This window comes from Schistocerca piceifrons, chromosome 11 (genome assembly GCF_021461385.2).
Source record: "Schistocerca piceifrons isolate TAMUIC-IGC-003096 chromosome 11, iqSchPice1.1, whole genome shotgun sequence".
NCBI lineage: Eukaryota > Metazoa > Arthropoda > Insecta > Orthoptera > Acrididae > Schistocerca > Schistocerca piceifrons.
Window position 1 is genome coordinate 78,296,972 of NC_060148.1, and position 15,648 is coordinate 78,312,619.

The 15,648-nt window shown below is 43.1% G+C and overlaps 1 protein-coding gene and 1 pseudogene across 1 annotated transcript in view; both read left to right on the plus strand.

Moving 5' to 3' along the window:
- The window catches only part of LOC124719894 (alpha-mannosidase 2), a 784,015-nt gene that overhangs the window by 238,743 nt on the left and 529,624 nt on the right, over positions 1-15,648 (plus strand). The gene's annotated exons all lie outside the window — the stretch shown is intronic.
- Positions 2,272-2,389, plus strand: LOC124720623 (annotated as a pseudogene).

Below are 15,648 nucleotides of genomic sequence, written 5' to 3' on the forward strand. Positions count from 1 at the left end.
AGGAAACAAAAGAAAAATTTGGAGTAGGAATTAAAATCCATGGAGAAGAAATAAAAACTTTGAGGTTCGCCGATGACATTGTAATTCTGTCAGACACAGCAAAGGACCTGGAAGAGCAGCTGAACGGAATGGACAGTGTCTTGAAAGGAGGATATAAGATGAACATCAACAAAATCAAAACGAGGATAATGGAATGTAGTCGAATTAAGTCGGGTGATGCTGAGCGAATTAGATTACGCAATGAGACACTTAAAGTAGTAAAGGAGTTTTGCTATTTGGGGAGCAAAATAACTGATGATGGTCCAAGTAGAGAGGATATAAAATGTAGACTGGCAATGACAAGGAAAGCGTTCCTGAATAAGAGAAATTTGTTAACATCGAGTATAGATTTAAGTGTCAGGAAGTGGTTTCTGAAGGTATTTGTATGGAGTGTAGCCATGTATGGAAGTGAAACATGGACGATAAATAGTTTAGACAAGAAGAGAATAGAAGCTTTCGAAATGTGGTGCTACAGAAGAATGCTGAATATTAGATGGGTAGATCACATAACTAATGAGGAGGTATTGAGTAGGATTGGGGAGAAGAGAAATTTGTGGCACAGCTTGACTAGAAGTAGGGATCGGTTGGTAGGACATGTTCTGAGGCATCATGGGATCACCAATTTAGCGTTGGAGGGCAGCGTGGAGGGTAAAAATCGTAGAGGGAGACCAAGAAATGAATACACTAAGCAGATTCAGAAGGATGTAGGTTGCAGTAGGTACTGGGAGATGAAGAAGCTTGCACAGGATAGAGTAGCATGGAGAGCTGCATCAAGACCACACCAACCAACCAAACATAAATCGTATTTATAACATCAGCGTAACATTGCCGATTGTTGGTTCCATAGATAAAATACGATTCTTCTGGAATTGTACACTCACGGAAAAAAACCACAACACCAAAAAATAATTAACGTGAGTAATATGTTTTCAGGAATACATTGGTCTAGGTAACATTCGAGGGCTATCCAGAAAGTACATTACGTTTTGGAATAAAAAATAAAGTATTGGAAATTTTTTTAATTGTATACAGATGAAAGCCACACTTAAATACTCCTTTTCTACATAGTTGCCATTTAAATTAACGCACTTATCGTACCGATGGACGAGCTCGGAAATTCCTTCGTCGTAAAATTCGGCCGCCTGCGCCTTCAACCACGTAGTTGCCTCTTCTTGAAGCTGTGCGTCGTCATCAAAACGCTGCACAGCCAACCACTTCTTCTTTGCTGGGCATAGGTGGAAGTCGCTCGGTGCCAGGTCGGGACTGTACGGCGGATGAGGAAACAACTCCCACTTAAAAGATTCGACAACTTCACGACTGGCATTTGCCGTGTGGGCCCGGACGTTGCCGTGAAACAGCTTACGAGAAAGATGGCGACTCATTACTCGATCGCATCGTTACTGGTGACGAAACATTGGTTAAGCATGTGAACTGCGAGACAAAATTGCAGTCAATGCAGTGGGGACACACAAATTCCCCCCCAAAACCCAAGAAATGCATGCAGACAATGTCGGCAAGGAAGGTGATGGCGACTGTCTTTTGGGACAGAAAAGGTGTGATTTCTGTGGATTTCCTGGAAAGAGGCACTACAATAAACTCTCAAAGGTATTGCCAAACTCTGCACAACCTCAGAAGAGCAATACAAAACAAGCGCAGGGGAAAGTTGGGCTCAAAGATCTTGCTGATTCACGACAACGGCCGGGCCCACACGGCAAATGCCACTCGTGAAGTTCTCGAATCTTTCAAGTGGGAGTCGTTTCCTCATCCGCCGTACAGTCCCGACCTGGCACCGAGCGACTTCCACTTATTCCCAGCAATGAAGAAGTGGTTGGCTATGCAGCGTTTTGATGACGACGCACAGCTTCAAGAAGAGGTAACCACGTGGTTGAAGGCGCAGGCGACCGAATTTTACGACGAAGGAATTTCCGAGCTCGTCCATCGCTACGATAAGTGCCTTAATTTAAATGGCAACTATGTAGAAAAGTAGTATTTAAGTGTGGCTTTCATCTGTATATAATAAAAAAATTTCCAATACTTTACTTATTTTTAATTCCAAAACGTAATGTACTTTGTGGATAGCCCTTGTACATGTATGGAAGCCCCCCCCCCCCAAGCCTTCCCCTCCCCCGCCCCCACTCACCCAGCTGGCGAAGGTTGGAGTCCTGTCTCAGGTATGGGTTTTGTGTTTTCCATAGCGTAAGTTAGATTAAGTAGTGTGCAAGGCTAGGGACCGGCAACGGCCTTGCCGCAGTGGATACACCGGTTCCCGTGAGACCACCGAAGTTAAGCGCTGTCGGGCGTGGCTGGCACCGGGATGGGTGACCACCCAGACCGCCGTGCGCTGTTGCCATTTTTCGGGGTGCACTCAGCCTCGTGATGCCAGCTGAGGAGCTACTCCACTGGATAGTAGTGGCTTCGGTCAAGAATACCATCATAACGACAGGAATAGCGGCGTGCTGACCCCACACCCCTCCTATCCGCATCCTCGATGAGGATGACACGGCGGTCGGATGGTCCCGGTAGGACACTCGTGGCCTGAAGACGGAGTGCTTTAGTAAGGCTAGGGACGAATGACCTCAGCAATTTGGTCCCATTGTAAGCACTCCATCTTCAGGCCACAAGTGGCCCATCAGGACCATCCGACCGCCGTATCATCCTCAACTGAGAATGCGGATTGAAGGGGCGTGTGGCCAGCACGCCGGTCTCCCGGTCATTATGATGGTTTTCTGAGACCGGAGCCACTTCTAATCGGTCCAGTAACTCCTCACTTGGCATTACGAGGCTGAGTGCACCGCGAAAAATGGCAACAGCGCATGGCGGCCCGGATGGTCACCCATCCCGGTGCCAGCCACGCCCAACAGCGCTTAACTTCGGTGATCTGAAGGGAAGGGGTGTATTCACTACGACAAGGCCATTCCGCTGGTGCCATAGTACTTTACCACAAAGTTTCAGAATTTTTGACTCCCTGCAAAATTTATACATATTTGTGCACGTCTACGCCTGTTTAGATACACACAGCGTAAAGTTCGGATATCGACGGCGGGCATTTCACGGTTGATGTTGTCTTTCAGTTTCTGTAATGAGTGTGGCTTTGTTTCAAGTGTTTCCCCCCCTCCCCTCCCCCCCCCCCCCCCCCTACACACACACAAAAAATCACATCTTGTTAGATCCGATATCCGACGAGCGTTGTGGCCCAAATGTTTGCAGACAGTTCGTAACCGGTGAAGACAAATGGCTCTGAGCACTATGGGACTTAACTTCTGTCATCAGTCCCCTAGAACGTAGAACTTCTTAAACTTAACTAACCTAAGGACATCACCTAAGGACTTCTGTAATAGTTTTACCCTTTTCCAGATAGTCGATAAAGATTATCCCTTGCGAATGCCAAATGAATCGCCATAACCTTTCCCCCGAAGGAATGGTCTTCTCCTTTTTTTGTGCAGATTCTTAGATTAGATTAGCTTAGTTTTTCGTTCCATAGATCCGTGCTGAAGACATCCTCGTGGATGTGGAACATGTCAAATTTTTTTTTAAGCTTAAATAACAATACAAATATTATGAGTATATACAATACATCATTCTGAAGCTGAAATAACAATACTAATGGTATAAGTATATACAATACATCATTTGTTTCTATTAAAAAATTCGTCAATGGAGTAGAAGGAGTTGACCACTAGTAAGTCTTTCAGCCTCCTTTTAAACTGATCTTTATTTGTAACTAAATTTTTTATGTTTGCTGGCAAATTATTGAAGATAAGTGTTCCTGAGTAGTGGACCACTTTTTGAACTGAAGTAAGCGCTTTTAAGTCCTTGTGCAGATCATTTTTGTTCCTGGTATCGTATGTATGAACTTAGCTGTTTGTTGGAAAAAGAGATATATTATTTAGGACAAATTTCATTAAGGAGTAAATATACTGAGAGGCAGTAGTTAGTATACCCAGTTCTTTGAAGAGGTTTCTGCAGGACGTCCGTGAATTTACTCCACAAATAATACGTATTACACACTTTTGTTTGACTTCAAGACTTACCCCAAAATATTATACCATATGACATTATGATATGAAAGTAGGCAAAGTATGCAAGCTTTTTCACTTTTATGTCGCCTATGTCTGCTAACACTCGAATTGCAAATACAGATTTGTTAAGGCGTTTCTGCAGTTCTGTGGTGTGCTCTTCCTAACTGAATTTATTATCCAGTTGTAATCCCAGGAATTTAAGACTGTCAACCTCTTCTATCTGCTCTTCTTCATACTTTATGCATATGCTGAGTGGAAACGTCTTACAGGTTCTGAATTGCATATAGTTAGTCTTTTCGAAGTTTAATGTCAGTGAGTTGGCTTTAAACCATTTATTAATATCCATGAAAATATCATTAGCAGATCTTTCTAGAACTACACTTGACATACTATTTATTGCAATACTTGTGTCATCTGCAAACAAAACGAACTCATCTTCTGGCAGTGTAACTGATGAGAAATCATTAATGTACCCAAGAAAAAGCAATGGCCCTAAGATGGATCCTTGTGGGACACCACATGTAATTTCTTCCCATTCTGATGGTGATTGATGACTTAGTTCACTAGTCCCTTGCGGTGACACCCTTTGTTTCCTGTTAGCGAGGTATGACTTGAACCATTTTGCAGCACTGCCCGTGATACCATAGAATTCTAATTTATTTAAAAGGATGTTCTCCCTCGGTAACCGACTGATTAGATTGTTTCATTCACAGTGACGAAACGACGCTTAAAGTCCTGCGGGTTCTTCATGAACAGCTGCAAACCATCCTTGCAACACTTCGCACGATTCTGTTTTTGGTCAAGTGTGAGCAATCCGGAACCCATGTTCCAGACAGCTTTCTCGTGTCCAAATGTTTATGCAAAATAATATGTACCCGTTCATTCGAGATGCCCACAGCACTAGCAATCTCACGCACATTAACTCTTCTGTCAAACATCACCATATCACGGATTTTATCAATGATTTCTGGACTCGTAACCTCCACAGGGCGTCGAGAACGTTCAGCATCACTTGTCCATATGGCCACTCCGAAAATTTTGAATCTACTTATAAACTGTTCTAATCGAAGGTGCAGAATCACCGTAATGTTTATCAAGCTTCTCTTTAGTCTCCTGAGGCGTTTTGCCTTTCATAGAGTAATGTTGAATCACCATACGAAATTCTTTTTCGTCCATTTTTTGACAATCACTCGACTTTTTTGATTCACACGAACGCCAAACACAAAGAAATAGACCACAGATTCTACTAACTAAACATGACCTCGATATGCGCCGCTGGTGCCATCTCTAGGACTTTGCACGGACTTTTCAAACGACCCTCGTAAAATCCGTTCGTCATAAGAATAAACATGATGTAAACAAAGACAAACGCGATGATTGGTCGGAAGCCGTAGCACACGTACACTGGTGTTGTTACGCTCTTAGAAGTAGGTCCTACTTACGTATTAGATGTCTTATTACTGAGTTACGTTAAATGAAACTTTAAGATATTCAAATATATTAACAGCCATCAACGTTTTTCTTAATCACGCTTTAGCTACGTAGTTTGTATTTCGAAAATGGTGTACGGTCTCAGCCTCTGCAGCATTGTGCTCTGATTGTCGCGCTGTTAACGCGCGGTATGAGAAAATGGCTGAGGCTGCTTTCTGCTCCGTAGTGAGACGCGCCTGTGGAATACGGTTAAAAAGTGCCGAGAAATAGGCTGTTCTTGATTTTTTTATCATAAATGTACAGAGATAATCGGCTTTGAAGTTTTCCCATTTAGCGTATGTCATAAAGTTGACACGAAAATCCACGTCGTACGTATATCGCAGTCGTTAGAGTAAGGGATTGGTAACCAAATGAGAACTGTTTTATAGGTTTAAATCTCACTAATTTCCGTTTTTTTCTCGTTCAATTTGAAATACCTACTTCTCGTAATTAAAAAATTTCTTATGAATAATATAATGCACGTCTTCCTGTTTCTTATTACATATTCGACGCGAAATTCCCGTTTTCATTTCAAATACAAATTCTTAATTATAGGTGTTTTATGAAAGACAGTTCATAAAAGTTGCTTAAATTAAGAAATCGTAACAATTTAAGTTTTTAAGACAAGAGTGACAAACCAAATCCTCTTTATCTGGACTAAGTCCATCGTTTTATACCACAGAGGTAGTTAAGTGTCGTAGCAACATAAAAGAACAATCATTTTCAGAGCATCGAGCACACCACTAACTGCATTCTTACATGATGATGATGATGACGATGACGTCCCATATTCTGACAGAGTGTCAGACCCGCACCGCCGTACTAGGCAAGGACCTAACGGAGGTGGTTTGCCATTGCCTTCCTCCGAACGTAGTGGTAACGAATGATGATGAGGAAGACAACACAACAACACCCAGTCATGTCGAGGCAGGTAAAATCCCTGACCCCGCCGGGAACCGAACCAGCGACGCCTTGCTTGGGAAACGAGAACGCTACCGCGCGACCACAAGCTGCGGACACATTTGCTACTATACGATTACAATGTGAAACCAACAGAATTGATCTGGAGCCAAGTTGCGGGATTTGGCCCGAGTGAATGTCCCATGCATAATTTCACTGTGGATTCCTTACAAAACTGGCCAAGGTGGCGCAGTGGTTAGCACCCTGGACACACATTCGGGAGCACGACTGTTCAAACCCGCGTCAGGCCATCCTCATTCAGGTTCTCCGAGATTTCCCTAAATCGCCTCAGGCAAATACCAGGATGGTTCCTTTGGAAGGACACGGCTGACTTCCTTCGCCACCCTTCCCTATTCCGATAGGACCGATGACTGTTTCTTGCCCTTCCTCAGATCAACCAATGAACCTACTCTTTACAATGGGTCATGTTCTCTGATCACCCATGTTCACAAGTTACGGTGCAGTGAACCGTCAAGCATGCACTGCTGTACCACAGACAACTCTTTGATCTATTAATTTATGACGTGGAATCTCTCGGGATGAAATCATCCGTCCACACTACTTCACACGTACACTATCAGGTGAGAGGTTGATTGGTTGGTTGGTTTGGGGAAGGAGACCAGACAGCGTGGTCATCGGTCTCATCGGATTAGGGAAGGATTGGGAAGGAAGTCGGCCGTGCCCTTTCAGAGGAACCATCCCGGCATTTGCCTGGAGTGATTTAGGGAAATCACAGGTAAGAGTATCGGGCGTATACGGGGTGAGTCACCTAACGTTACCGCTGGATATATTTCGTAAACCACATCAAATACTGACGAACCGATTCCACAGACCGAACGTGAGGAGAGGGGCTAGTGTAATTGGTTAATACAAACCATACAAAAATGCACGGAAGTATGTTTTTTAACACAAACCTACGTTTTTTTAAATGGAACCCCGTTAGTTTTGTCAGCACATCTGAACATATAAACAAATACGTAATCAGTGCCGTTTGTTGCATTGTAAAATGTTAATTACATCCGGAGATATTGTAACCTAAAGTTGACGCTTGAAACCTCCGACGTTCAGTTGCGTGTTGTAACAAACACGGACCACGGTCGGCGAGCAGCATCTGCAGGGACTTCTTTCTGTGGGGTACGTTAAAGGAGAATGTGTACCGTGATGTGCCTACAACCCCAGAGGATATGAAACAACGTATTGTGGCAGCTTGCGGCGACATTACACCAGATGTACTGCGGCGTGTACGACATTCATTACGCCAGAGATTGCAATTGTGTGCAGCAAATGATGGCCACCACATTGAACATCTATTGGCCTGACATGTCGGGACACACTCTATTCCACTCCGTAATTGAAAACGGAAACCACGTGTGTACGTGTACCTCACCCCTCATGGTAATGTACATGTGCGTCAGTGAAAAAGACCAATAAAAATGTGTTAGCATGTGGACGTAATGTGCTGTTCCAGTCTCTTCTGTACCTAAGGTCCATCACCGTTCCCTTTGGATCCCTACGTAATTCGGTGCTCTCCGATACACACGATCGATCAGCAGAGGAGTGGTACTCAAGCGTCAACTTTAGGTTACAATATCTGCGGATGTAATTAACATTTTACAATGCAACAAACGGCACTGATTACGTATTTGTTTACATGTTCAGATGTGCTAACAAAACTAACGGGGTTCCATTTAAAAAAACGTAGGTTTGTGTTAAAAAACATACTTCTGTGCATTTTTGTATGGTTTGTATTAACCAATTACACTAGCCCCTCTCTTCACGTTCAATCTGTGGAATCGGTTCGTCAGTATTTGATGTGGTTTACGAAATATATCCAGCGGTAACGTTAGGTGACTCACCCTGTATAGTCGACAGTTTGGGTGCTCTCGTCGAACATGTGTATCTAGACATCAGAGTCCATATGATGGTCACCCACCCCGCTTTGCGCATGCTGTTGTGGAAGCAATGAGAAACAGATTCCCTGCCGGCCGGTGTGGCCAAGCGGCTAAAGGCGCTACAGTCTGGAACCGCGTGGCCGCTACGGTCGGAGGTTCGAATCCTGCCTCGGGCATGGATGTGTGTGATGTCCTTAGGTTAGTTAGGTTTAAGCAGTTCTAAGTTCTAGGGGACTGCTGACCTTAGAAGTTAAGTCCCATAGTGCTCAGAGCCATTTGAACCATTTTTGAACAGATTCCCTGGAAGATGGTTGGGGCGCGGTGGTCCTCATGGATGGCCAGCACGTCACCCGATTTAACACCAGCAGAATCCTTTCTGTGGGAATATCTAAAGAATCATCTTTATGTCACTGAGCCCGCAACCGCAAATGATCTAAAGCGACGCATTGAGAAAGTCTGTCGTTCCATGACACTACTGACGTTGCACCTCGTCCGTAGATCCTTTAACAGACACATTTTGTTATGCATTCAGGAACATGGACACACATTTGAACACCTCATTTAAATGAACATTCCGCTGCCAGAGCATCCATCCCACACAGTCACGTTTTATGTACAGCGAGCGGTACCCGCCCCTTAAACTTTGGAGTGTTGTAGGTCCAAACTAAACGTGATAGCAATGTGATTTAGATTCATTTGCACACAGCTGGTATCAGTGATTCCAGTGCATGGTAGAAACAACTATTGTCTTATTTAAAAAGTCGTATCCCTTTACTGTACATCTTTCGAAAATAACACAGTAAACTCTGTCCATATCCGAGACTGTTAAGCCGGCAGACGTACCAGAACTAACGTTCGCAGCTTTTTCACGCGTCACTGCTGAACGCTGGCGGGATACACAATGGCTCGTCATAAAAGAAGAGGAGAAATGTGGCGCCCGGTTGGCTTCGTGGATTCTGTTGTTAATCCTCTCGTTATCAACGTAGCAGGTGACGCTTCCAGAATTGAAGCGTATTTCTCGTTATTCGGATCAGGAAGGAGCTAAGAGTTTACCAGACGAGTGACTGTAATTAATATACAGGGTGATTCAAAAAGAATACCACAAGTTTAAAAATGTGTATTTAATGAAAGAAACATAATATAACCTTCTGTTATACATCATTACAAAGAGTATTTAAAAAGGTTTTTTTTTCACTCAAAAACAAGTTCAGAGATGTTCAGTATGGCCCCCTCCAGACACTCGAGCAATATCAACCCGATACTCCAACTCGTTCCACACTCTCTGTAGCATATCAGGCGTAACAGACATTGTGACGGTTGACTTTCCCGTTAGTGTGGAAAGTTGCTTCATCACTAAACACAATCTCTGAAACGAAAGATTCATCTGTTTCCATTTGAGCAAGGATAAAATCACAGAAATCGATTCTTTTAATCTTATCAGCTGCAGACAGTGCTTGAACCAATTTCAGACGATAAGGTTTCATAAATAACCTTTTTCGTAGGACTCTCCATACAGTTGATTGTGGAATTTGCAGCTCTCTGCTAGCTCTGCGAGTCGATTTTCCTGGGCTGCGAACAAATGCTTGCTCGATGCGTGCTACATTTTCATCACTCGTTCTCGGCCGTCCAGAACTTTTCCCTTTGCACAAACACCCATTCTCTGTAAACTGTTTATACCAACGTTTAATACACCACCTAACAGGAGGTTTAACACCATACTTGGTTCGAAATGCACGCTGAACAACTGTCGTCGATTCACTTCTGCCGTACTCAATAGCACAAAAAGCTTTACGTTGAGCGGTCGCCATCTTAGCATCAACTGACGCTGACGCCTAGTCAACAGCGCCTCAAGCGAACAAATGTACAACTAAATGAAACTTTATAGCTCCCTTAATTCGCCGACAGATAGTGCTTAGCTCTGCCTTTTGTCGTTGCAGAGTTTTAAATTCCTAAAGTTGTGGTATTCTTTTTGAATCACCCTGTACTCTGTGGCTTCTGTGTGAAATCTCTGCAGTATGCTTTTGCATTACACAGAGCTCGCTCGGAAAAATTACCCTACGTTTAAGCTAGAAAATTTAATCACCCTTGTTTGTAATTAGAATACTATGTCAGGCGAGATCGGGAGCATTTTGTGCTTTCCGTCTGGTCACCTAAAAAGCGCGCGGTAGTGCTGGAGTTTCTCCAAATATGACATTCGAAGCTACATCATTATTTCTTTGCTCGTCTCTTTTTATGCCCGAAATGAAACTGCTCACATCATTCCGGGTTAGTTGGACCGCTGGCTGGCCAGTGCAGTCCACGTTTAGTGCGCCAGTGAAGCTGTTGTCCCGCATTATCGCTCGGTCTATGTGAGTGTGACACAGCATAAAACGTATCCATACGTTCGTACTTGACTGTACTGGTAACATTTAATTAGCTTTTTATACCTGAGATCCACAGTCATGTAGAACTTTATAAAAGACATCATATTTACGCCAGTGACGGTAACACTCATTTCACGATTGCAATTTCGGCCTTAGGCCATTATGAAGTGAAGATGTCATGGCTATTAGGCCATGTCAACCTAAAATGAGGTGACACATTTATATGTCGTTGGTCACAGTTTGGCGTCCGCTCCACGTGGAACGAAATCCAATGACATTCTTGCAAACGCGGAAGAATACGTGGCGTAATGTTGACATTATGTTTATTCTTATGATGAAATGAGTATAGTTGAAATTCATATCATATTAGGGAAGCCGGCAGTGATTGGCCCTGTTAAATGTTTATGGGTATTGGATGGGCTCTCTAATCTCCTTTTCCTCCTCCTCCCTCCATCCCTCTCCTCCTTCTTCCTCCCTTTTTCATCTCCTCCTCCTCCCTATCTCTGTCCATCAGGTTCACCCTACTCGCTCTGCATCTCTTATCTCACTCTCTCTCCATCCATCTCCTCCTTGACTGCTCTGTATATATCCTCCTTCCCGTTCTTTATATCCATCCCCCCCGCCCCCTCCGTTCTCCGCCCATCTCTTGCTCCCCTTCTCTCTGACCTTACTTATTGTTACAGCAAACCTAACAGTGATTGGGAACAGAAGTCGAAACGAATAGGCAAGTGGGTTGGAATCATTATTACGTGGGGTATGCGAGAGACCTTTGCAGCCGCAGGACCTCTGGGGATATTAGCTTTTAATTGACAGCATTTCGCATGGTTTTAATCCAAGAACAGGTAGGATCATCAATTGAGACACGAGTAGAACTTTCCTGTTTTCTGTTAAAATGACTTAGAAAATGAAAACAAAACCGCACATTTTGACAGCACAGCTTAGCTATATTCTTTCTCGCAGCCGGTTTAACGTAGTGTTTATTGTGCAACATGTGCATATCTTTTCTTCTTTTACTGTTCAACCCTGAGGTCGGTTTGCAGCAGAGCGCCATTCCTCTGTTCTCTCTGCCTTTCTCTTCATTTCCACGTATGTGTTACATCCAACGTCATTCATGATCTGTTGCATGTGTGATATCCTTGGTCGCCCCCGCCGATTCCTTCTCTCATTAGCTCCTTCTGCTATTGTTCCAATCATATTGTTGTGTCGTAGGACGTGCCCTACAAGTTTGTCTCTTCTTGTTTAGATGTGCCTCCACAGACATTTGGTTTCCTGTACTCTTCTAAGCACCTCTTCATTTCTTACTTTTTGTCTCTCCAGCTGATCTTCATCGTCCTTCGATAGCACCACATCTCCAGGGCCTCTAGCCTTCTTCTCTCTTCTCTTCCAATTGTCCAAGTTTCACACCCTTATAGGGCCACACTCCTAACGAAAGCTTTCATGATACGTTTCCTCATTTTCAGACTGATGTTGTTGCTGGTGAGTAAGTTCCTCCGCCAGTTAAATGGAATTTTGGCCTTTTGTATTCTGGTCGCAATTTCTTTCCAGCTTCTACCATTCCTTGTGATTTTGCTTCCCAGGTAAGTAAATTCCTCTATGACTTCCAGCTCCTCCCTTCCAATTCTCATTCTCAGACTTTCATATTCTGCTCCTGTACTGCATACCATCACTTTAGTCTTTTTCTTGTTTTTTCTCATCCCACACTGATTGCATAGAATTTTTTCCATCGTTCTGAGGACTTCCCACAGATCTTCTTTTGTCTCCGTGACTATAGCAATATCATCTGCGTAACGTACCATGTCTATCTTCTGGTCTATAGCTTCCTGGATGTAAGCATTGAATATAAGAGGAGAGAGAGCACATCCTTGTCTTACCCCGTTTCTAATATCTGCTTCTTGTTCCTGGTGACAGTCCCTAATCTCTGCCACCTCACTCTTATACAAACTGAATATCACACGGATGTCTTTGTACTTTATTCCACTTTTACTCAGCACTCCGAACATCTCTTGCCAGAGAACGTTATCAAACGCCTTTTTCGTGTCTACAGAGGCAATACAAGTTGGTTTATTTTTCTGTCATTGTCTTTCGATAACGAGTCTTAGTGCCAGAATCGCCTCCATATATCCAGTGCTTTATAGTGTGTTTAAAATTAGTTGCCACTTTTGACGTTTGGCTGTCCGGAGGGGGACCTGTATACTGCTGTCTCGGAAAGTACTTGTTTCGGTATAGCCGTGCTGCCTCTGAACCGTTTTCCCCTGCTTGGCCGCACGCAAACACCATCTCGGTTTGTTCTGCTGCTTACATTACGCTGCAGCCGGCCGAACTGGCCGAGCGGTTCTAGGCGCCTCAGTCTGGAACCGCGCGACCGCTGCGGTCGCAGGTTCGAATCCTGCCTCGGGCGTGGATGTGTGTGATGCCCTTAGGTTAGTTAGGTATAAGTAGTTCTAACAAGGGAACCTCCCCATCGCACCCCCCTCAGATTTAGTTATGTTGGCACAGTGGATAGGCCTTGAAAAACCGATCAATCGAGAAAACAGGAAGAAGTTGTGTGGAAGTACGAAAAAATAAGCAAAATATACAAACTGAGTAGTCCATGAGCAACATATGTAATATCAAGGACAATCAGATCTTAGGAGCGCCGTGGTCCCGTGGTTAGCGTGAGCAGCTGTAGAGCGAGAGGTCCTTGGTTCAAGTTTTCCCTCGACTGAAAAGTTTACTTACTTTTTTTTTTAAGTTACGATCTGTCCGTTCGTTAATTGACGTCTCTGTTCACTGTAATAAGTTAGTGCCTGTGTTTTACGACCGCACCGCAAAACCGTGCGATTAGTAGACGAAAGGATGTGCCTCTCCAATGGGATCCGATCGCAAGGTCATAGGTCAACCGATTCCTCCACAGGAAAACACGTCTGATATATTCTATACGACACTGGTGACGGCATGTGCGTCACATGTCTGAAAATAAATAATTAAACTTTTCACACGAAGGAAGACTTGAACCAAGGACTTCTTGTTCCGCAGCTGCTCACGCTAACCACGGGACCACGGCGTTCCTGCGGTTGCAGTGTCCTTGATGTTGCATATCTTGCACATGGACTAATCAGTTTGTGTATTTTTCTTATTTTTTTCATAGTTCCACACAACTTCTTCCTGTTTTCTCGACTGATCTGTGTTCAGTTTTTCAAGACCTATCCACTGTGCCAACTTATAACTAAATCTGAGGGGGGTGCGATGGGGAGGTTCCCTTGTAAGTTCTAGGGGACTGATGAACCCAGATGTTAAGTCCCGTAGAGCTCAGAGCCATTTGAACAGTGCGCTGCGTCAATCACACAGCCTGCAATACACGACGAAGACACGGCACGCCATCAGAGGAAAATTCGTTTGTACCGCCGGCCACCATGGAAGACACATGTTCACAGGGCATTTTTTCCTTCATTTACAGTCAGAAATCCGTCCCTGCAGATTGTCTGTTTCATTCATGTTCGTGCTGTATAGTTGTAAGAACAGCATTAACTGTCTAACGGCAAGGTGCAGTTTGCTGACATAAACGGTAAGGTGGGGTTGGATCAGACCCCACCCTCCAAATATCGATTTTTCGGGGTGAAATAAAAATAAATAATGGGAAAATGTTTTATTATCAATTAAACACATATTATATTTGTTATAACAAGTTTTTTTTATTTTTATAGTCAATAAGTAAGAATATAAAGTACTCTGTAAAAAAAGAAACTTGATTACAAAAAACTACCTTAATGGAAATATTCTCTATAAAATTATTGAAAACATAGTAAAAATCAATAGATTCAGTCATCAACTAGGAACTTGAGTGCTTTAGAATTTCTAAAGATGGGAACTAAATGAGAAACATCTCATACTACTTGTAGAAAATAATTATAGTGTCAGCAGTTTCGAAATATAAAGTTCTTAATAATAAATGTCTTTGTACACATAATGTAATAGGTGGTTTCTGAACAGTTTTCTGCATCGATATTGTCGCCATCCTCTGACTCAGCCTCCTGTCGGAGAAACTCGTTTATCTCCTCAGCAGTTCTAAGGAGTTGGTGCGCCATTTTAGTAAGATACTAGAAGAGAAAACAAAACTTAGATATAATATAAACATCAATATGGGGTGGAATGCTCCCCACAAAAGAAACTTAAGTGCTCGTCATTTATGTTGACGGCCGAGTTTAGGTTCGTTCTGCGCATCTGACGTTACAAAACACAGTCAGCCAATGAACAGAGAACGACGTTGCCACATCTCGAATGCAGTGCAGAGCACGGACGACTGTCTTCAGTTTTAGAAACGTTCAGTCATAAATAAAGTAATAGATCAAAAGCAATGTCTTGATAGCAGACTTTCTTTTATAGAAAGTTTGGAAAAAGCATTCTTTATACCAATTGCTTCATATTCTATTAATTAATTAAACCAAACAAGCAATAAGACTCCTAATTCAGACGATAGCAAGGAAAGGTGTTTGTATCAATTTCACGAACGGCTTTTTCGCAATAGAGAACAGCGATAATTGTTTATTTCCTATTGTACTTCGACGAAGTGCGAGTAATTCATAGGCATACTAACAGTATTTGTCAGAATTTTCCGTGACCTGTTAGAGTCCTTATGGAGGTACATTGCAGAACGAGCTGCGTTAGCATAACGGTTAAGGCGTTGGGATGGCATGTGATGGGTACAGAGTTCAAACCTTGTGCGATACTAAATATTTTCTTTATTTAAAAACAATACCGAAGTGTCTTACTTCACGAATTTTATTCGTTTGAATGCAGTTTTTTGAAATTTCTAGTGCTTTTTCTCTTCATTAACCCTTTCGCTGCTGCAGTCACGTGCTCCCCGCATTCCGCGCTGCGCCAAACGTGCCCGGTGTAAATAAAACTTTTGTTACAGTCGCGAAAGAA